General features: G+C 43.2%; 1 protein-coding gene and 1 non-coding gene across 3 annotated transcripts in view; both read right to left on the reverse strand.

The window, feature by feature from the left end:
- TMCC3 (transmembrane and coiled-coil domain family 3) overlaps positions 1 to 24,269 on the reverse strand; it is a 68,771-nt gene that overhangs the window by 14,726 nt on the left and 29,776 nt on the right. The window contains exon 1 of one of the 2 annotated variants that reach the window (XM_060025384.1): positions 23,197 to 23,255. The exons of the other annotated variant lie outside the window; for it this stretch is intronic. The gene's annotated coding sequence lies outside the window, so the exon portion shown is untranslated. Of the gene's footprint in view, positions 1 to 23,196; positions 23,256 to 24,269 lie in introns of those variants that run through there. 2 annotated transcript variants of the gene reach the window in all.
- LOC132434663 (U6 spliceosomal RNA) lies at positions 7,676 to 7,782 on the reverse strand. Its single transcript, XR_009521379.1, has one exon. It is a non-coding gene; the product is annotated as a U6 spliceosomal RNA (small nuclear RNA).

A 24,269-nucleotide genomic window follows, 5' to 3' on the forward strand; every position in this document is an offset into this window, starting at 1 on the left:
AACTTTAGTTGAAGTTTCATTTACATGCAGAAAAGAGCACATCTAAAAAGAATAAAACTCAAATCTTCACAAACTGTGAAACTAGTGTAACCAGGACCCAGTTTTAAAAAAAAAGAACAGAAGCTCCCCTTGTGCCCCCTTCAGTCATAACAACATCACCCCCATCTCCAGAGGTAACCACGAACCTGACTTCTAACAGAATACACTAGTTTTTTGTTGTTGTTGTTGTTTTTGCGGTATGCGGGCCTCTCACCCTTGTGGCCTCTCCCGTTGCGGAGCACAGGCTCCGGACGCGCAGGCTCAGCGGCCATGGCTCACGGGCCCAGCCGCTCCGCGGCATGTGGGATCTTCCCGGACCAGGGCACGAACCCGTGTCCCCTGCATTGGCAGGCGGACTCTCAACCACTGCGCCGCCAGGGAAGCCCAGAATACACTAGTTTTGATTAATGTATCATGTGTTCCTCTTGTCTTTCTTTTGCTCCACATTGTAAGAGTCATAAGAAGGAGGGCTCCTGCCCTCCTGGAGCTCTGATAAGATCAGATTAGGTTGTTTAAAAAAAACCCACCTGCTTGATAGCCCCTATTAGGAAGTCCACCAAACCTCTGAAGATACAGAGGCTTGTAAATCTTACCTTACCAAACACAGCAAGAAGGCATCACCGCATCACCTGCTCCTCTTCCTTTAATTCTCAAGCCCATGGCAGCTGGCCACCCAGCCCCAACATCTCAGGGCAAGGGCCCAGTTCTCTCACAGACGCTGGGCCAGGCCAGCCGTGTACGCAGGAATGTTTACTCACGGATGGCTGGCTGACTTCTGGCTTACTGTCAAGCTACAACAATGCCTGGCATGTCCCCGAGAGTCCAGGTGGAGGAAAGCAAGAGCGTTTAAAGCTCAATCAATCAATCTCACTGCTGGTTGGCAAATCTCAGTTAGAAATGTCTGATGAGGGTGGAAAGCCGGAACTATTGCTGGGCTGCACGCTTCAGCCTTTTGCAGCCCTAGCTCTGCAGGATAATTAAGATCCAGCTAACACGTATCACTAGCTGCCCATCCATTTCCCTGAACTCAAACTGGGATTTCAGGTATATGCTGGAAGAAAGCTGTGGGAGTCCTCCGTCCTCCATTTCATCTGGACTCGGCACGGAGGTCACCAGTACAACGCAGCTGCTTCAGGGCTGGGGCCCAGGGAGGAAGACAAAGGTCCACAGATGGCCCAGAGTCAATCAGCAGGTGGATCGTGGGACACGTGCTCCAGTTTTGGCACTAACATTTACCAGCTATATGTCCTCGGGTATATCTAATCACCTGTGTGGTCTTTGATGTCCTAATCTATAGAATGAGGAGACAGAACCAGACAACTCAGAGCTAACACTGCAAAATGCCATGAAGTGTACTCCAAGCTATCTTGACTGTGAGACAGTGCCACACACAGGATAGTCAAAACCCTGGGCTCAGGAGACAGACTGCTTTGGTTTCCATCTTGGCACCACTCTTATGAGCTGTGTGACCTTGGAAAAATGACTTAGCCTCTCTGTGCTTCAGTGTCCTCTTCTGTAAAATGGAGATAATGATTCTTTGAAGAGTCGTGAGAAATAAATGAGATAATGCGCATGAAGTACTTAAAGACTTCCTGGCACAGAAAATGGTTTCAGTAGAGGTTTGCTATTGTTTATCATCCCGATCTCATTTAAAAAATGTACCTGTACGAAAAAACTAACAGAAAAACAAGCTCCAAATTGTTACCAATGGCTATCTTTGCACCGTGGCATTGTAAGGAGTCATTCTTTTTATTATGCTGTTGTATTTTCCAATTTTTAAAAAATAAGGAAGCTGGACTTCCCTGGCGGTCCAGTGGTTAAGACTCCGTGCTTCCACTGCAGGGGGAACGGGTTCCATCCCTGGTCGGGGAAGTAAGATGCTTTATAGCACAGCCAAAAAATTTTAAAAATAATAAAATAAAAAAAGGAAGTTGAATTACCGATTTGGCAGAAAAGATGCTGTCTTTAAAAATGACTGCTAACCTCCTTCAGTTCTCTCCGAATTACCCGTCTATTATTACCTTACGTGAAAAGCAGACCACCAGCGTGCTAGTGAAAAGCCATTCCCAATGGTGTTTTCCTTCTGGCAGCAGAAACATTTCCACTGTCATCTCAGTGTTCTGGAACAAAGGCAAGGAAAAGCTTTAAGCCCTGGACAGATGTCAAAACCTGACACTGAATCATCTCTGCTCCAACCCAAGACTCCAGCACCATTACCCCCGGGAGCTCACCTTCCTCACTGGGATGCCAAGCACATCTCGGTCGTTATCAGTGCTGCTCAGACACATGGCTCAAGCTTCCAGAGAGGGCTGCCCCCCATGACATGTCATGTGTGCCCCCTGAAGCTCCAGAGAGACATGAACAAAAAGGGCAGCACAGCCAAGCAGAGGCACACCATCCAAACCAGGAGAACTGGAAAGGGGAATGCAGGCTCCTGTGGACACCGGGAGGGTGTGGACTGCGGCAGGAGAGCCTGGGGCTCTGGGGTCACAGAGTGGCCAGAAGGTGCAGGGGCCGAGAGATCAGGACCAGCGGACAGATAACAACCAGCTGCTTAGTCCCGAGGCCAGATAACAACCACCTGCTTAGTCCCAAGGCCAGATATGGTAAACTTTTGCCTGAAGAAAAGCTGCTTGAGCTTGGTCATGTAAGGAAAGGGTCAGGTCCTTCAAACCGGTGGTCACTGCCCAGGCAACAGGTATTTCAGAGCACACACGAGAGCGGTGTTACAGACAGGCCCACAAAGGAGCTCCAGGTTCAGGACCCAAAGGCTTTTGCAGGTTTTTGTGGCCTAAGTGTCCAAGCCAACACAGCTGACATTCTGCAGTCTTACTCATTTCAGCTGAAATCTAACTTTAGGTGTAGCATCAAGGCTGTTCCTCTGGTGTGCCAGTCAGAATGCGCTAGGCTTTGCTGGGGTAACCATCGACGTCAAAATCCCAGGGGCTTGAAAAAAGGGAAAGGCTTCTCTCTCGCTCATGCTAACAAGCCTGCTGCTGGTAGGCTGAGGGACCCAGGCTGTGATGGAGCCCCTACCATCAGGAACGCTGCTGGTGGCCACAGCAGGGGCAGGTAACTTGGCAAATCGTCCACTGGTTCCTAAAGATTGCCCCAGAAGGGACTCCTGGGCTTCCTGAACTCACTGCACTGGCCCTACCTAACTTCAATCCTACCACACGCCCGGGAGGAAAAAGTATCCTGTTAGTGACACGTGCTATATCCTATTGGCTAAAAAATCTGAGACAGGTTCTACTATTAGTACCATTTTACAAATGAGAAAACTAGATGCAGAGAAGCTAAGTAAATTGCCTAGTAAACATCAGAGATAGGACTGAAATCCAGGCCGTCTGTCTTCAGAGCATGCTTCCCTGACAATACTGACCGAGTACTTTGATTATGAGTCAGGCATTATGCTAAATATTTTTTATGTATTCACATATTCTTCACACCAGCCCTATTTTACGAGAAAAGCAAGCCTCATAAAGAATATGTATGTTTCTTGAAATCCCCAGAAAATAAACAGCTTAGCTGGGGCTCCACTCGGTTTATATGAACTATGCAAGACTCTGGGAGATCTGTACAAGCCACCAACCGCGTGAGCACCCGTTCTGTAGTGTCCCTCACATGGTCACCCGGACTTCTGTGGGCACTCCAGGTTCGGTCCAGACCCAACCCTCAGGCTGAGCTTGAAATCTTCATCCACGCGACTTCCTACCAAGGCCCTGGTGTTGCCACCTGAAGCCACACCCCTCTCGGGTTTGGCACGGCCTGTAAAGTCCATTCCACTTCATCCATGCTCTAAAAGGCAGACAGTGACTGAGGCAAAATAATTTTATGAGGATAAAAAAGCTATTGCTTTTATCAGAATCATGCCCATGCATTTACAATCACAAAGAGAAGAAGGAGAAGGAGAAAAATGGTAAAAACCAGAAAAGCAAGTAAGACAAGGAGCCTATAAAGAAGATGCTGGGGCCTTACAAGTGAAGAGTTGATATCTAGATATATACAGGAACAGGCGCTCAGCAGATAAGCCATGGACTTGCCCGGAGAGAAGGGAAGACACCCTTCCCTAGGCTGGGTGACAGAGCTGAGAAAACAAGGCACTGCTCAGCATGGCCCTGAAGGGGGGAACTTTGTACGTTCTATCAGAAGAATGTGAGCTTTATATCACTTTCTTTTTCCTTTTTTAATGTATTTATTACTTTTGACTGCGTTGGGTCTTCGTTGCTGAGCGTGGGCTCTCTCTAACGGCTGAGAGCGGGGGCTACTCTGTTGCGGTGTGCGGGCTTCTTATTGCGGTGGCTTCTCTTGTCGCGGAGCACGGGCTCTAGGCACGCGGGCTCAGTAGTTGTGGCGCATGGGCTTAGTTGCTTCGCGGCATGTGGGATCTTCCTGGACCAGGGCTCGAACTCATGTCCCCTGCACTGGCAGGTGGATCCTTAACCATTGTGCCACCAGGGAAGTCCCTATATCACTTCCTTACTGGTAATATACATGATGCTACCAAGCCATCTTCCCTCTTGCTACACTGTGGTCACCTGATATGCACTTGCAAAATGTCTAGCCACTCAGTGAATATGGAACCCAGGGAAGCCAACCCATTCACGGGACCCTAGCATCAAACATCTGGTTTTCTTGCTAACTGAGCCAATCTGTACTGGAAAAATAACTCTGAAGGCTCAATAAGCATCCTTATCAAGACGTCACTACTCCAGATACCTATACAGAATATTCAAGACCTATATTTGAGAAGAAAGCTACTTCTCCACACTACATGCTCAAAATGAAAAAGCCAAAAAGACCCTCATGTGGTATCCAAAAGGATATGTTATTAGTAAAGTGTCTTAGTACAATGTTTGTTCTAATTTGTTTAGACAAAGAGCACTTCCTTTCATAGTCCATTTCTGACAGTGGTACATTCTGTTCACGGTGTACGGAACAGGAATTGAGTCACTAGTTTTTACCATAAAGGTTTTATTTCTCCCCACCTCTTCCTCTTGGTATCCCTGAAAAAAGAAAATCTGTAGCATCAAAAGTTCTCTTTCTTGACTGCAGGTAAAGTAAACCTGGAATCAAGGATCCTTTGGAACCGGGGCTGGAATACACGTACTTTTGAAAGCCCAATCCTTTATCCACAGATACTGCTAATTAACAGTGTAAGGGAGATTAGGCAAAGTGTTCAGGGTTCTCAAAAACAAATTCTTCAAATATCTTCAAGCACTTACAAACACTTGATACTGTAATTAGAAATAATTATCTTCTCATTTAACCTCTACCAGGCAACAGTGGTAGGGAAACTACTTTGAGTTACATACACTAGGAAAAATACCTATTTCTTCAAAAGAGCTTTCAATTAATGCAAACTAATCCCTTACCTGGTAAGGATTTACTGTGTACTTTATAATCTACACAAGAATTAAATTAAAGGAGGGGGGAGGCCAGATTAAAAAAGACTGTGCCTTGAAGAGCAGAAGGGGAAGGGTATGGTAATGAAAATACCAATCTACACTGAGAACCACAGGCAGCTAAAGGACAGCCATGTCCCCGAGGGAGGGAGCGCTGGAGGCTGTGAGGAGACCTGAGAAAAGGGTGCTACTGAGAGGAGGAAGGACTCTCTGGGAACCCCATGTACCTCAAAAACAGGCAAGTTTAGGGACGGGAAGTGAGCCCCTAACGCCAGCCCCTCACCTCTACCAAGAACTCCGCCTTCCTGATGGAAGGGGTCACAGTTCCTTCTTGCGGGGAGACGCGGGACGGTGAGTCCTAAAGAAGGGGAAACAGGAAGCCCCAAACTTAGGAGTAAACTAGAATAAGCGTCATTGAGGCTTTTAGTTCCTATACCCAGAACAAACCAAGGGAAGGGGTGAGTGAGAACCCCTGGGCACTAACCTAACAACTTCGGAGGGGTTCTGGGATCCGTCCCCACCATGGTTATTCCCCGTCCGTTCCTAGCAGCGTCTGTCAGCAAAACCTTCCCAGGAAAGGGACCTGAGCACTTGCTTTGAGGGTTAAGGGAGAAGGGACGTTCTGCTCCAGGAGAAGCACCCCCAGGAACTGAGGGAGCAGAGGCAGCTCTAAGGGGCAAAAACTGGTTCCCAAGGCCCTGATCCAGTGGGCAGAGCAGAATGGCTGGAAAGGAAGCCTGCGGGCAGAAGGCCTGCCTCCCCCCAGGGCCGAGGCCTAACCTTCTCCTTTTCCTATAGCATTTATTCACTGCCTCCCCTACCCCCGAAACATGGAGGGTGAGTGTTCTTGGTAGGGACATGTGCGTAAGCTAAGCTTCTGAGCGATAACTACGAATCCCAGGCCTGTCCTGCTGTCTTCCGGCATCTCCAATCTGAACAAGGGGTCTGAAGGACACGCATCGCCCTCTTAGATACACAATGATGGATAACTTCGTATGAGTGGCAGCCACCCGCAACAGAAGTTACTTTCAGAGGTGGAAGGATCCTTGGAGATCTCACTTGGCCTAATGCCTGCTTTTAAAAGAAGCAGCCTGAATACATACCCGAGGAACTTTTCATTTCAATCTATGCTCTGTTCATTACAGGTGCCCTACATAAAAGGGAAGGCAATTTGTCTACTAAAGTATAGCTTCTTGGATCAATACATAAAGTGGATATAACAGTAAATATGATAGGGGTGTCTATCAGATACCAATAATCATGTTTCCCTTTTTGCTGTGGATACTAGGAAGTTCAGAACCAAACTGAGAGTAACTGTTAGACTTGACAATGAGCCTATTTGCTTTTCCTTCCTTTTTTAGAACTTTGGGGTATTATGGCTACTCCACCTATATTTTCCATGTGCCTATCATAACCTGATTCTCATTGGAAGGAGGTAGGTGAACTTTAATCTAAAGATGCTAGGTATGTCAGGCTGCCTGGAGATGAAACTAGACTCACTCCCAAATGTAATTGGGGGAATGTGGTCAAACACACTGAGCTTATAAGTTGGCACAGCTCTTTCCATCCTCCTTTCCCAGGGCACCCAGAGAAAGTAGGGTCACAACTTGGTCCATGTCCTTTGAAAAGATGCTATATTAAGACTGAGCCAGAAAATGGCATTTGGTACTCAGGCCCTAAAGCACATTCCCTAAGCAAACCTAAGCCTCATAATTGAACTATTCCCTGCAGACCAGGGGTTTAATTTGGTTTTGGTACTATAACAAATACGGGGTAGGGGCATATGTACTGGATGACCTGTAGTATAGAATTCTGTTTTAAATGGATCAGAACACTACTAGACATCACACAGGGCTCAGAAATAACATAGCTAAGTTATGAGGGAGCAAAGGAAAACTGATCTATATTCATTTCTTTCCCTTTTGCAATACTGAAGTTATTTCCCTTGAGCAACTTTATTTTTTCTAATGTAAGCCAGCAGCATTTTCACCAAATAGCAATTGGAAATAAAAAGCTGCTTTCAGTTCTACCAAAGTTATAAACAGCATTACATTTAAAGAAACAACCTTTAGATGTCCATGAAAAATGCATTCAATCAACATTTTGATATTTATTAGTATGGAAAAACAACCTTACTTTGAAGCCATGCTGGACCTTCAAATGAGACAATCAATATAACAACTCTGACTTCTTTGGACTGAATAAAATTATCTTTTTATTTTTTAGTTTTTTAAAATACGGAACGCTTCATGAATTTGCGTGTCATCCTTGCGCAGGGGCCATGCTGATCTTCTCTGTATCGTTTCAATTTTAGTATATGTGCTGCTGAAGCGAGCACAAAATTATCTTTTTAAAAGATAAAACAGGGCTTCCCTGGTGGCGCAGTGGTTGAGAGTCCGCCTGCCGATGCAGGGGACACGGGTTTGTGCCCCGGTCCGGGAAGATCCCACATGCTGCGCAGCGGCTGGGCCCGTGAGCCATGGCCGCTGAGCCTGCGCGTCCGGAGCCTGTGCTCCGCAGCGGGAGAGGCCACAGCAGTGAGAGGCCCGCGTACCGCAAAAAAAAAAAAAAAAAAAGATAAAACAGACCATGTCCTGTTCCTTCTCAAAAATCTTTTAAGTTCCCTAAAGTATGAAATCCTTAGCGAAGAATTTAAAATGCTCTTGATCAGGGTCCTGTCTTACCCTATACCAGCAGACTCATCCGTAATGCTACTGTGAGCACATCTACGCACCAGCACCAGAGTAAGAATGCAGCTTGATACACGCTCTCCTTTAATCCCCGCAGCTCCATGAAGTAGGCACCATTAGCTTTGCTTTACAGATTTGGAAGTGAGGAGCCATCAGATAAGTCATGGTTACAGCTAATAAGACACAGAACCAAGATTTGTAGCAAGCTCTAAAGCTTTTAACCTTCACTGCATTCCATTAGTCCAATAAACCCCAGAATGCTTCACGCACTCTCCTAAATCTCCGTGTTAAGTACCTCACCCTGGCCTTCCATACCTCCATCCCCAGGTACCTTCCAAGGACCAACCCAAACACTGTCTCTTCCACAAAGCCTCCCCCATTCCCATGCCCAGCTTCCTTTATACTCTCCCCCAAATCTGCATGTTCCCCTTTTCCAGTACTTCTTCTCTAGGTCTGGTAAGCATTTGTGTAACATTTGTTCCCCCACTGTCCTGAAGCCTGGAGGGGAGGGAATGTCTCCTAAGCCACCTGTGTCCTGCCCCACATTCCTTCCTCGATAGGACCTTGTTATCTGTTGCGTGAATCAATGGTTGACAGAGCCAACTGGGGCAGCCAGTTGTCCCACATGTTTAACATCCTCTCAGCTGCTTGCAACGAGATCAAGAAGAACCTACAGCTGAGGTGGTGCTGGACTGCTTTCAAGACAGACTGGACTTTGGACTGTTAATTAATGGCTGTGATTCATGCAAGAGATCAGATATTCAGGAGACGAATGTGTCTCACGCTCTTAGCTGCTGCAAGCAGAATACAGGCAACCAATTATCAAACGACAGATTCTAAGACCCACAATGTACAGAACATGCAGGTGTACTCCCTTCCTAAGTGACATTTCCGCTGCGGTTACCATCCTAACTGTTGCAGAGAACTAGGTGCCTGCTCCTTCTAACACATCCATGTCTGAGCTCAATCCATTATCTGTGGTAGCATATAAGGAAGCAGTCTTGTATTGCATTAGATGAAAAACTTTAAAAAAGAATTTAGCCAATACACCAGCAAGAATGTCAAGGGTACAGATGATCCCTGAACAACATGGGTTTGAAATGCACAGGTCCACTTACACACAGATTTGTTTTCAATCAATACTAGGGCACTACACAACCTGTGGCTGAACCTGCGGAAGCTGGGGCCGACTACAGGACTTGATCATCCAAGGATTTCGGTATTCAAGGCGGGTCCTGGAAACAACGCCCCAGGGATACCAACGGACGATTATAGCTCCTTGTGCCTTAGGAAATCACAGTTCAATAGAATAGGAACACAAAAGTAAAGGAGCCCTTTTATCCTCTGAAGTCTAAGAAGGCAATGACTTGTTTAAGGCCAAAAGCAGGCATCAAGAAGAATGGTCCAAAAGAGGACAGGATCTTGGCACGATAGTTCAAATTTATTTTAAAAAGAGAAGCTACTAGTTACGAAGGACGTATTAAGTATCGTATAATTTTCTAAATGCTTCACATACATTATTTTATTTTTCCTTTTAAGAATCTGAGATTACAACAATTATTCTCATTTCCAGATCGAAAAAGTAAGGGACTTAACTGAAGTCATAAAGCTCGCATGTAGAAGAGCTGTGACTCCACCTGGCTCCAAGGGCTGGGCTTTCATAATATTTCCAACCTCTACTGAGATCCTACTGCATATACCAGACCCTTTCCTAGACATGAACATGTTTTCCATAACCCTTACAATGCCTAAAAGTTCCTTTACTTAAATCACTGTGCTACCGTTAAATATTACAAAGTAAAAAGTATGCATGGTAGAGAAACCAGAAGGGAGAATACTAACGGACGGCTTTGGACAGTTCTTGGTGCTGTAAGGCAATTACTGGAGATATTCCAAATTTGACATTTAATAAGTAAAACGAAACACTAGCTTAAATCCCAAGATATCCTGTGTAATAAAAAATGTAGGCTGTTTCTGTTTTAACCATTTTAAAAATGATTCTCAATGCCAGGGGAACATGCCAGCTTACACATCAACTCCCTCTTTTGGCTAAAGCTCTAGTGGATACTGTAATCATTAGAGGCTCTGCTACCAAGATGCAGATAAGAGGAGGCTTCCTTCTCCCACAGCTACAGCAGTTCACAAGCACCAGAGTCATGTTTCAGAGAGACAATAGTCCTCTAGGAACTTATTGTTTTGTAATCTGGGAGGAAGGAAACTGCAAGAAATGAATTGAATTGTGGATTGTGATTTTTAAGATAAACACTATACCATGACCCTTCTTAGAATCCAAGTCTGTATTTGGGTTGACTGTATTTCCAAACGGAGGCAACAGCCTTCTAGGGCCACTCACAATACTTGCAGCAACTAGCCAGCTCAGATTCACAGGAAAAGCCCTGATTCCAAAGCCGTGTGTCCTAAACAGAGCTTAACTGTGGCACAGTGGTAGCCTAAGCTAGTGGTTTAAGAGCACAGATTCAGAGCCAGACTATGCAGGTTCAAATCCCAGCTCTGCCATGTTAATTGTATCCCCTTGGGCAAGTAGTTACTTACTCTATGACTCAGTTTCCTCGTCTGTGAAGCGGGGGCAGGTGTCGACTTCACAGGGTGACTGTGAGTATGCAATGAATTAATATTTATGAAGTGCTTGGAACAGGGCCTTGTACAGAATAAGTGCTGTAAGTGTGAGCTATCGTTTATGAAACACAACATACCCCCAATAGGTGGGAACTTCGGAAAAGTCCAGAGCCAAGAACAATGGTGCTGCTGTTGTCATGATTAAGCTCTTCCAGTGGAAGCTGAGCACTGCCACCCCATGGAATCTGCTTGTGCGTGCATCTGCATCTTGCCGCAGAGAGGGAGGAATCTCAAACTCACGCCAGGAAGTGCCTTAAGGATCAAGTTTCGATGAACCTGAACAGCAAAGCTAATACTTCTTAAAACTGCCCACCAACCCAAAAGCAGACGACCTAGTATTCGAGTGATTTAATCTAACTTTTAAAAAGGTACAGTACCTCTAATGACTAAAATGTTAAATCTCAATATCTGGTCCTTAATTTTTAAATAAGTGTCATTAATCTTCTAGGTTGCTATTTTCAGTAAAACCAGAACTCTAAATTAAGACCCTAAAGACAGATGTCTAACATTTCCTATCTCTAAGTCTTTAGGCAAAACAAGGGGAAATTGTATTAGAAAAGCTTATCTAATGACCATAACTTGCTACTTTCTCTAAAAAACCTCCTAAATTATTTCTTGAGAGTATTATGTCATGGAAGCTTGTCTTTATAAAGTGTGAGATTTTTTTTCAATCGGGCTATAGTTAATCCCATGACCTTATCTATCAATGGCTTCATTCTCTAATTTTACCAGGTCCTCTCTCCTTCATCCCTTATTCAAGCTGCCACCAAATTCTGTTATTTCTTTGTCTAGCAATTTCTCTCTAGATTGACACTTCCTTGCTATTTCCGGGTCCATCTACCTAAATCCGGCCCCCAACTCCCTACCTCACATATACAAAGGGCAATGGTTTAATCGGGTTTCATTGCTTTCAACATTTTACTTCTATCTATCTAGTCCATGGTGAATCCTTACACTCGTCTTCTAAACTTCCACTTACATCATGTTACAAAATGCTCAAGATGTACGATTCTTCTTTTTAATAAAGGAATTGGGTTCTTCCTCCTGTTGGTATTTAATCTGAGTAATTTTTCCCATTCCAGTTCTCCAATGTCTTCCTCCTTTCTTCCAACCTCCACCAGACAGATCCCAGCATTGTAGAACACAATACATTTCTGTACTTTTTTTTTTAACCTCAGTAGTTACATCGTTCCCTTTGGACACAACATTTCCAAGGCCTCTCTGTCTTATCCAAATCTTACCATTCCTTCAAAAATCTCTTCCTTGAGGCCCATGTCACTTCCTATCCTTTCTGATCCATTTTGGCTCTTATTTATACTGTTGAGTGGGGGTCCCTACCTGTTTTATCTTCCTGGTTGGATTTTTAGATTACTAGAAGTATTCATTTTTTAGACACCACACAATACTCAGCTCAAAACTAGCAGTATCACTGGGTAGCAAATACTTATTATAACCAACTTTCCTATGCTATAAAGCAGTATATTCCCAATTCTGAATGAGACCCATAGTAAGAAATACATATGTACCACTACATACATACATATGTGCACATGTATACACACATACATAACTGAAACACAAATTTTATCAAACACTTATCTTTATACATGCAACAGTATTTTAAAAAAACACAGTTGGTTAGCTCATTTTTTAGACAACTGCGTATTAGGAAATTACAATTAATTTTGTTAGGCATGTTAATTTTATTATATAGGAAAAGTCCTTATTTTTAGATACATATCAGAAAAGATATGCCCTGATATCTGTATGTAACATACATACACGCAGACACAAAGCAAATGTGAAAATGTTTGTTGAATCTGGGTAACACAGATGGGTATCTGCCGTACTCTTCCTTCTGCCTTTCCGTCTAAAAATATAAAATGATAGTTGCTATTCATTAAATCTATTTCATAACCAACTAATGGGTTTCAATTCTGTTTGAAAACCAGTGCTTTATAATTAGGAAAAAAGATAAGCCACTTGTTTCTATGTTTACTGATTATATTGAAGGAGGCTCTAGCATTCTGAAGAATGTTAGTAAGGGATTTAATCTTCCATTGCTTTGGGTCCACTAATCTCTTCTTTAAAAGCCTTCCTATGGAACTTTCTATGAATCACTACTACCTTAGCAGAAAGGTATAAGATTAAGGACTACTTTTTTACTTACAGAGATCACAGAATCAGAATTTACCCTAAGACTTCTCATCCTAAAAATAATCTTTGTGGTTTTCATTGAGGCTTTAAAAGAACAACATCCGGGAACGGCAGAAGTTCAAGATGATGCACTGAAACTGAAAACATCACAATAAACACGCACATTGGTTTAAACGTTCCCCTTCCTTCTCCTTTAAGCACTGGTTCTAATAAAAGAAGAAGTTCCATAAACAGAATCAGTAACACCTCAATTTAATTGACACAAAGAGGGAAGTACAATATTATAGATGAATGAAAGAAATTTCCAGATAACTGAAATTCTTACCATTTATGGGCCAACGTATTAAGTCTTGCTGATGACTGATTTCTAAACTACTAGCTTCCCAAGACTGCTTTCCTGTTAACTGGGATCATCCATGTGACCAAGTCTGAATTGTGACGCAGCATGTTGACCTCAGGAAGAAACCTGGTCTAGATCCACGCGGGACCTGGGGTCTAGTTAACCCTCCAGTCTTAGGTCCCTCATTTGAGAAAATGAAGTGGCTGAACTCTGCAACCTCTAAGCCTTTGCAGCTCTTCTTCTCGACAGTTCTATCGCTAGTAGGTCTGTAAAGCTGGCAGCCCTCAGCACATACCAATTAACACATATTGAATATTTACACTTCCGTATAATGAATCTTATTCACCAAAATGAAAATGAAGCAAAAAGCAGTTAAAAATAATATGCAGCAAGTAAAAAGAAGGAACAATTATTAACACACAACATAAGTGAATCTCAATAATGTCATTCTTAATGAAAGAAACTATATACCCAAAAGGACATGCTCTATGATTCCAAGGATAGGGAGGTCAGAACTGGTTACACTCGTGGGGAAGCAGGGGAAGGGAGAATGATCTGCCAGAAGGTGGCACAAGGGAGTGCTGGGTACGGACAACACTGACACAGGGGACAGTTACATGGTGCGACACAGGTAAAAATCATCCAACTGTACATTTAAGATGTATGCGTGTTACTACAAGTTATTCCACAAAATAGTTTAAAAAATTAAGTAAATAAAATACAAAAAAATCATAGAAAATACAAATTCAGGAGCTGTCGAAACTACTATTTTATCTTTACAGTACCTGTAACATATAAGTACTCAATAAATGCATGTTGATTAACATACAAACTTGTTCAGTTCTAGCAGGAAAAGAACTTTAATTTCAATGGTGTGTCAATTCATATTGCACTTTGTCAGCTCTTTAACATATTTAAAGTTTCGGAAATTTTCATGATACTCTCTAATAAATATTTGTTTTCAGTACCAGAATATAGAAGAGCAAATGTACAAAATACAGAAAAGGAGTAGAAATCTGTATGGTATACTAGCAGGGCACTAATACCTATGGTGTAACTAAATACATCAGATTTAGTCACGAAAATATTTAATCTTACATTCTGCAAAAGGCAGCAAAATCCTAAATACCATGTTGATGCAGATTGCAAATGACCTGGTTCATTACATAATAGTTATTTAGAAAGCCAATGCTTCTCAAAGAGGCTGAATTTAACTAAAAGCACACAAAGTACGACTAAGGCTTACTCACTGAGCCCCAATTGTTTTTATGACAGTTAAAGGAACTGATTAATTTAGGTTCCAAGCCAGGCACCCTAAGATACAGAACTGACACTTAAAAAATGTTTTTCTGGGCATTTTTTGTGAGCCAGGCAGTATCCTAAAAGCACTGGAGTCAGAAAGATGAATATGCTAAATTTTAGTCTAGGAGTTGTTGGGCTGGGAGACATACAGAACTATACAACTGTAGAAAAATGTAATATGGACTACAGGAAACAAAGAAGTGGAAATAAGTAAGGCTTCAGTGAGACACCTGCTAAGAAGATGATATTTGACGTGGCCTTAGAAGAGGAGGCTCAAAAACCAGCCAAGAGAACCGTATCCACAGAGGCAAACAGTAGAATATTTAGGAAACGAAAAGTTTCTTCGGGTGTCTAGAATTTAGAGCTAAATGGGTCATCCTAGGTCAGGGTTTGATCGAGGGCTGGGGCAAAAAAGAGGTACAGGGCAAGTATTTCTAAAGGGAGGAGGCATGAAACTCTGAAGAATACAGACAGCCTGTGGCAGGCTCTATGTAAACCATGCTAGACTTGACACTTTATCATGCAGGCAAGGGGAAATTTTTTTAATCATAAAAATAAAATATTGAGAAACAGAGAAGTTGAAATAGCAAAATGAGTAGGGGGAAAATCACCCATAACCCCCCTTAAATATAGACACTGCTTAGTTCTTATTAATTTTTTAACAACACAGAACCATGACTATACTGTACATATAGGGATTTCAGACTTGGTTCATGTACTGCGCATAGTCACATAAGGATTTATTAATGAATTTGGAAGACTTCATCATTATGTGCCTGTACACTCACACTGCACTGCACAGCAACACTAAGTGGGTCTCTGTCTGGGATGCAGGGATCAGGTAACCAGATCTACTATTAAAAAAATCATGTGAAGTTAAGGGCTGTTGAATTCTCACCTGAAGTAACCGTATCCATCACATGATGGAAGATCAGACATTTTGTCTCAGAAATACATGATTGATTATTTATTCCATCTCTACTCATCTGAAATGCTAAACTAATTATCACAGTGCCCGGTGCTTTTTATCAGAAGGGTCGGACAGATGACAAAGGGCAAAATTTTTACCTAGGATGAAAGAAAAGGCAAGAATTATAAAACAACTCCCCTGAAGGATACACTTCTTTTTGTCTTTTATTTACGGATTGAAAAAAGAAATCCTTCAACATATGCATGTTGCAAATCATATTCTCCTCTCTGTAAGCCACAGTTACAGAAAACAACTCAAGATTCTTCTGACTGTAGGAAGGCACCACAGTACACCTAATCTACACTGTGTTATCTATTATGACTCAAATTCTGTAGGAAAAATATTTAAAAATCCAAATTAGATTTGTAAAAGGTAAAAAAAAAAAAGCCTGTGAAGGATAGAAGGTAGTTTGGGAAAGCTTCAATGACAGATGCTTTTTTTCTCTCTTTACTGGGAACTGGAACCAAATCATGGGCCTGTACCTGGCTTAGTGCCCTAACTTCCCAACGAGACTGCAAAAACTCTCAGACAGGACACCTGCTCTGAGCTGATTACAGAACTGCCTTGTGCAGAATTACCATTGGAAAACATTAACTTTGTGCCCAAATGGAAGAGTGCCTACTTCCCTAAGATATATGAATGGTAGGGTTTTCTTTTGCCTTACTTTGGGAAAGCTGATGAACTAATAAGACTCCAAGGGCTGCTAACTACACACTAATACTCCAGTGTGGTACACTTTATTAATTTGACTCAGTCCATCTACCTTATTCAGCATTCCAAAATGTTAGAGAACCATCTGTTCAAGATTCACCAACTGAGAACACTATGAAACCTCATTCAGCCCAAGACGTTATTGAATTTGATGAACTGCAACTTCTTTGATTTCTATACTTGATGATGCCTGTGATGTCATCCTTACTTTAGATGTTCCTTTGACTGATGTTTTATTAATAAGGCCACTGTAAATGTATCTGCAAGGACCATAATCCCTGTGTCAGAAAATTTTGCTCAACTGCTTTTCATACTAGGTTAACATGCAGTCAACAATTACTGAACGTATACTTCATATTACAGGGCTGACTCAAAGTGTTCAATCATATCTAATCAGAGGCAAGGGTATGTTTATTTTATTAAGTCTCACATCCTTCAAAGAAACCAAATATTATATATAAACAGTGGGAAAGTGATGAACATAATTAGGCAAGAATTAAATGACAAGCAGAGTTGGGCATTATCATTTTTTTACCACTAATATAGCATCTTTCATTGAAAATTTCGATAAATCTTGCCAAATGTCCTTGCCCCAACCTAGGATATGATTATCTGAAAGTGTTCCAAGTCAGTTCTGAATTTCACACTGAACAACTGACAGGCATTCAGGTTTTTGAGGCTCACTGCTAAGTCTTTCCTCCCCCTTGCCTCACACATCACTAAGTTCTCTTTCTTTTTTGATGTTCTAACACCTAACCCTTCCTTTCTTTCCAACATCTGATACCTGCTCGGTTCAGGTCTTCTATACTGCATATCTGGACTCCTGTAACCATCTCTTAACTCATCTCACTGTCTCCAGGCTGCGCCCCCGTCAATGGTCACCGCAGTTGTCTATAGGATGAGGTCCAAATTCCATTACTTGAAAAGTCAAGGTCTTCCATGTCTTGGCCCAATCCTGTCTCTCTCCAGATTTTGTACACACACCTTCTTACCTAGACCAAATGACCTGATCCAGTGATCTCTGACCAGATCAAGAACAACATACCCAGATCACTTCTACTAACTCACCCTACCTTTGTTCATGCGCACCCCACAACATGCAGTCCAGCCACACCTTCCACCTCCACCATCTACCTGGTGCCTGCCACGTGCCCGTCAGCATGACAGATGTTTGACATATTTTGTCTCTAATCCCCACCCCAATCCTACAAGTTATGTTTAGTCTATCATGACGAGTATCAAAGAAATCAAAGACTTTGACAAGTTCACAAACTAGTGAGTGATGAGCCTAAGCTCCAGCTCAGGTCTGATTCCATAGCCTATGTTCTTTCTAAAACTTCAGGCTTCCTGGAATACCATCCCCAACTCTCTACTTACCAAAACCTTGGGGTTCCTTCAGAGTCTGACTCAGTTTAACCTCTTCCACACAGAGGTGTTTCTTATCACCTCCAATCTAGTAAACAGTGCTTACTCAGAACCCCTGCTGCTCTTACTGTCTGAGTCCCTCTGGTTGCACTGAATTCATTACTGCCTCATATCATTAGTTGCCTTATTCTTTTTCCCCCTTGTTTGCAGTCCCACAGCCTCATATTGCCTCTTGAACACAGTAGGCACTCAACTGTCCTATAACTGAGTTCTCTACTTTGACAGCATTTCCTATGGATAAAATTCCACATCAGGTAGGATAATTTCAGTAACTGGATAAAAGACGTTCAATAATAAGGGCACTTATGATGTCACAAACTAAGAAGATCAGCGGACAGGGCTAATTTGGTGGCTTAAAAATGTTATCAGGGGGCTTCCCTGGTGGTGCAGTGGTTGAGAATCCGCCTGCCAATGCAGGGGATACTGGGTTGGAGCCCTGGACCGGGAAGATCCCACATGCTGCAGAGCAACTAAGCTTGCGCACCACGACTACTGAGCCTGCACTCTACAGCCCGAGAGCCACAACTACTGAGCCTGTGGGCCACAACGACTGAAGCCCATGCGCTTAGAGCCCGTGCTCCACAACAAGAGAAGGCATCGCAATGAGAAGCCCGCGCACCGCAACAAAGAGTAGCCCCCGCTCGCCACAACTAGAGAAAGCCCACACGCAGCAACTAGAGAAAGCCCGCGTGCAGCAATGAAGACCAAACTCAGCCAAAAATAAATTAAAATAAATAAATAAAAAAAGAATGTTATCAAAGATCCAAGCTCTTGTCAATTCTTCATTAGACTATCTTCAGGGCATTTGCAAGTTCTCTCATGGAGGCAAGTGAGCTACTGCAGTTTTAAGAATCACATGTAGACAATTTCTGGCTATATATGAGAATACTGCTCTTCTTTCATATTTTGTTAGGAAGGAAAATATTTTCCAGAAACTCCTCAGCAGATTTCTCCTTAGGTCCCTCTGGCCGGGCCTGAGTCATACGTCCATGCGCTAGCTGCAAGGGAGGCTGTGGAAGCAGTATCTAACATTTTCAGCCTCTACTGTACGGGCTCTGCCAGCCAGGCAGAAAGGGAAGGAAAATGGTGTTTGGATAGGCAACCAACACCTTTAGAGAAATATTAATGCAATGATAAGCTCTGTTTAATGAAAGTCCTCCACGGTCCCAAGAGATTAATTATCTTAAGAAAGGTTTGCTAATCAGGTTATGAGAAATACTCCTGTTACAATAAGGTGCTGTTTGCACTAGAAGTAGGAGAGAAGAGGACTGGAATCTCCCAGCTCTTTAGCCAACAAATTGTAAACACATTCCTTTCCCTCATATCCTTAAATATCGCAATCTCTTCCAGCACTATGACCATCACAAGGAAGGAAAGGCAAGCAGAAAAAAAACTTGTTCTCTTCAGCTTCCATACAGTCCTCCAAACACATTAAAACAGGTAAAAAAAAAAAAATTTTTTTGAGAGATTTAAAGAACAGAAGTGAAGATGAAAATATTTATGTCTTTGCCTCCTTCTCCTATTCTTTGCTTCTTCTAACAGGACAGTCTGCCTTAATCACCACCATCACCACTACCACCACCATTACGTTTCCAATTCTGGAATCAGCTTAGATATCCATTAATGGAGAGCCACTTAAAAAACTATTACAATGGAAAACAATGCAGACGCTAAAATAGAGGTGGATCTCAACTGGCTACTACGGGAAGCTGTCCAAACTAAATTGTTAAGCAAGAAAGATACAGAGCTATATATCTATAGTACACACTCATTTGTGCTTTAAAAGAGGGGCAGTGGTGGGGTCTATATAAATGTGATACAAGTGTACTCTATTTGTAGAGAAATTTCTAGAAGGATGTCTTAGGAATTGTGGATGGTAATTACCTCTGGGGAATAGGATTGGGAATCTGGGACCAGAGATACTTTTTGTTTTATATTCTCTTTTTGGTATAGTTTGGTTTTTCCCCACCTTGTATTGTCATATATTTTTTATTTTTATTATTTATTTATTTATTTATTTATTTATTTATTTTTTGCAGTAGGAAGGCCTCTCACTGTTGTGGCCTCTCCTGTTGCGGAGCACAGGCTCCGGACGCGCAGGCTCAGCGGCCATTGCTCACGGGCCCAGCCGCTCTGCAGCATGCGGGATCTTCCCGGACCGGGGCACGAACCCGTGTCCCCTGCATCGGCAGGCGGACTCTCAACCACTGCGCCACCAGGGAAGCCCATGTCATATTTTTTTTAAACCCACTTTGAGGTTGAGTCTGCAACCTCAAAGCAAATACCTACAAAATTTCATTAGCTCACTTAACATACTTCTTTGTTTCCTCTTAGGACCTGTGATTTTAATAATAATAGCAAAATAACTGGCCTCAATATTCAGGATAGTATTTTTGTAACTCAAACTAACTTGATTTAGTTTACGTAATTACTTTTACTCCCTACTGAAAAGAGGGCTTTTAAATCCAATTTCCCAAGGAAGTAAGACCACGTCTCAAAAGGTAGTTCTTTAAAAAAAGTTGTGGAACTAAGCTGGAATTACCAAGTCATAATTAGCAGTTTTCAAAAGAAAATCCCATAAAAAATAATGTACACTAATGTTACACCACTTTTATATGATGTAACCAAAATACCATCTCTTCAAGGGACAAATCCTACTGAAACATTTCTATTGAGAACTCAGTTTCCTAATGCTCACAGCTTCGAATCTATTCCATGTGGGCAATGATTTTTCCCACAGAGGGTCTTCACTGAGAACACCACAGACGCGGATGACACCAGTGTGTGACAGGCATATGCAGGTGTCCCTTGGCATCGTAAGGAATGGTTCCAGGGGCACCCCTCATGATGCCCAAGTCCCGTATGTTAAATGGTTTTGCGTTCACAGGGTTGGAGAGCCAACTCTACGTATTCACTCATCTGTGGTAGCTGAACAGACTCACAGGGTCCATCGAGCGACAGTTTACATGTGGCTCATGTGACTCTGGAGGGCTAGATTGTTTTATTTGTGATTCCCAGGTTCTAAAGGTTGATTTTTGCCCTTCAAAAATGGTTTCTGTAACAGCTACGAAAAGCATTAAAGCTATCTCCTTAAGGTTGAAGTTGCTCAGGACCCAAAACAAGGCAGGACTACTTCCATTAAAAAATTTTTTGATGGTCCTAGCATTTATTTTTAAACGAAGCAATGGAATTGGATTCCAAGATATATCTGAAATGTTTACATTTACTGAATTCTTAAAACATGAAAAATTGTTTGGCATTTGAACATACACAAGCTCTAGAGACCCAGAAATTCCATTCCTAAGAACAAGTGCCCACGTTAGGACAGTGCATGAAAAATATTCATAGCAGCAATGTCCACAACAGAAAACAACAGTAACGACCACCCAAAATAACCCAAAGGTCTACAGGCAATAGAATGGATACACGTACCTTGTGTGCCTTTGTACAGTGGAATGAAATGAACCAGAGCTTCAAGACTTAAAGTGGATAAGTTTTAAAAGCAGCAAGTCAAAGAAGAACACATGCAGTATGAACTCCACTTTATAAAGTTCAAATGCTGGCAAACTCTTGTTTAGGTATAAACACGCAGGTAGTAAACGATAGAGAAAAAGCAAGGGGACGGTTAACACAAACCTGGGGACAGCATCACCTCCTGGGTGAGGAGGCTTGTGATAGCGGGGTATGAATCAGGGAAAAGGTCAGAGGGTCAAGTCTGATTTCCTGCCCTGGGTTTTAGGTGCAGGGGTGTTTCATGTTACTTTCTAAAATAGAATATCTTCTATATATAATATTTTACAAACACTTAAAAATAAAAACTATGGAATAAATTACACAGTAAAATAAACTGAGTGTGCGTGTGTGCGTGTGTGTACACGTTTAAGTTATATGATAAATAACATCTTCTTTTAATCCCATTGCTTTTATCTCTGGGTCTATACTTAACTCTTTGGGTAATAATGTTAAAATCTAAATTTGAGGCCCTACTTAAATTGTGACCTGGATTCAAAGGCCCTCAGGCCACCTCCTGCAATAAATAGGTCCAGACTTAAAGTCTCCCTGGGTCATTATCCTCAGTGGCTCACACCCTGGAATGTGAAGGATGTAGTCAGGAGAGAGCCCCAAATTCCCCCCAGGCTACAAAGTAACCGCCAGGCAGCCTGCAAACAACCCATGTTTGTACTTTAGGTAACCGACTGAGCTCTTCAGTGGCCGCAACAGGGGAACAGAGAGGAGGAAGAGCCTGGGGGGAGCGGCTGGCCGGCGTTGCAAGGGCTTCTCCAGAAGAGCCCGTCAACCGGCGGCTGGCAAGAAGAGACCCATTCCTAGCCTTGCACAGACGGCAGCTATAGTTGTTTCACAAGCTGTGCTCTAGCAGTTTGGGTGGTAATTTCTCCCTTTCATTCCAACTGAAACCGTGCACATCAATCTCTGTCAATCACTGCGCTCACAATGCTATGAGGCTATTAAGATGCTCTGCTGTCAGAACAACTAGCCCTCCAATTATTTTTGCAACTAGCCCTCCAATTTTTTTTAACAACAGAAATTTAATCTCCAAGATTCAAAGGATCACACAATAAGCAGCAAACTCCTCCAACTCTCCACACCCCTCACCCCCCACCCACCCAAGCTGTTTGTTTCCAAAGGTTGGGGATCATTATCAACAACAAGCCCACCTTTGTGACATTCCAGGTAAACATTTAATACAGAACTAACTGGTGGAAAAATGACCTGAATTCATAAAAGTGTTCAAAATATTTTAACGTCCAGGAAATGAAAGACTATTTATTTTGCAGCAATATCCGAAAGTCTTCGCTGACACAGATGCACACACACAACCACAAATTGAATACGGATTTCCCATGAGCTCAAGCAGCTCTTATAGGCAGAGTTCAGGTGATGTGGAACCTTCTCTGTCCCACAGGGGGCACTGCATCCACCACCACGGGGTGGCTGAGGACAGCCGGCGGGGGAGCCCTGATTCTTCAGATCACGACGCTCCCCCTCCGCTGCTTGCTCTCCCAACCACAGCCACCACACCACACGCTGTCTCGTAGTCAGTTCTGTGGAGTCTGAAGTTTCAAGGAGGGATGTCCGCTTGTCAACAGACCGGGTGTTAAAGTACAACGTTAGACTCCAACTCCGCCTGGTCAGACCCGGGATCACTTTCAAAATGACAGGGAAGTAAGAGGAGAACTGGCTCTTTTCCAGCCAGTAGCCGGCAGGCTCCTACTCAGTCAGATACTTGCTCACCTCTTAAATCAAACTCACTGAATTTACATTTTTAAAGGACCGAACGATAAGGATTTTGGTGGCTCATTAGGAGTTTCAGCAGCTTAAGTATCTAGAAATCCAGTGAGAGATCACGGAAGGACTCGGCCAAGCATAAAGACAACTATTAAAAGCCCCCAAATAACCTGTATGTCTTTCAAGCATCTCATAGGATACAAATTACTACACAGCTCTACGATACATATTCACACAGCCTGGTTGAAACCGCAGAGCGGGGAGGAGACTTACCAAACGCCGCACCACAAATCAGGGAGCAGACTGGGATCAGCAAACAGTTCACTCCCCACCCTGTCTGAGAGGCATCTGAGCCTGTAAGGCAGGCAGGCTGGATAGTCAAACAGCTCCTACCATGACTCACCCTGAGCTTTGGAGATACTGCTCACGTATCTCTGGGTATTCCCGTGTTTGTCTCCGAGAAACTCCACACCCTGCACTGTAACCAATGCTACTGCCCGCAATAATACACTGTATTCAACCCACTGCTGACAAACGGGCTCTTGGTACTGTCAGAAGAAAAGATATGCATTCTGTATATTTGGAGAGAGGCAGACTAGAACAAAGTCCTGTTGTCACACAACTCTGGGGGTGGGAGAGGACCTTAGAGGATGTCCAGCCTGGCACTCCTGATTTACCGACTAGGAAACAGGCTCAATTCAACAAACTCCAGTTGGGCAGAGCCAATGCAAAGCAGTGAACCGAGCACAGGAAACCCCAACATGGATGAAGGCAGGGCGAGCGGTAAGCGGTCCAAGCGCGTAGGGAAGGGCAGTGAGTGGGGTCAGGAGACTCTTTCCTCTGTTGCTTCATTCATGAGACACATGCTCGCCGGTGCCTTCGAGTCTCAGATGCAGCGAGGCGTGCTGGAGTTGCAAAGGGATGAGTGCCATAGGAGGTGTACACGGTGCTAGAAGGCAGCACTTGGGAGGGGTAGCCAGGGTGGGGGGCGCAGAGGAGGGGGAGGAAGGCAGGAGAGGAAACAAGGCTGGTGCAAGGCAGGAAGAAAGAGACTTGTCAGTCAGAAGGTGCTTCAGGTAGTGCGCTCTGATTCATTCGGCCAGACGGCATGTGAAGATGTGAAGGGTACTGGGCACGGCCAAGGAGGCAGGAGAACTGGGTCAGCAGACAGGGATGAGATTTTGAGGGCTCCAGTTACATCACGCCAAGGCGTTTAGATTTCAGCTGATAGGACAGGTGGCAGCCGCTAAAGGGATTAGGATAATCAGATCCCTGTTTCAGACAAGTCCTTCTGAAAAAGCAGGAGAGCAAATGCATCTCAGTGGAGCAGACTGGAGCCAGCTGTA

Source organism: Delphinus delphis, chromosome 11 (assembly GCF_949987515.2).
Source record: "Delphinus delphis chromosome 11, mDelDel1.2, whole genome shotgun sequence".
Classification (NCBI taxonomy): Eukaryota; Metazoa; Chordata; class Mammalia; order Artiodactyla; family Delphinidae; genus Delphinus; species Delphinus delphis.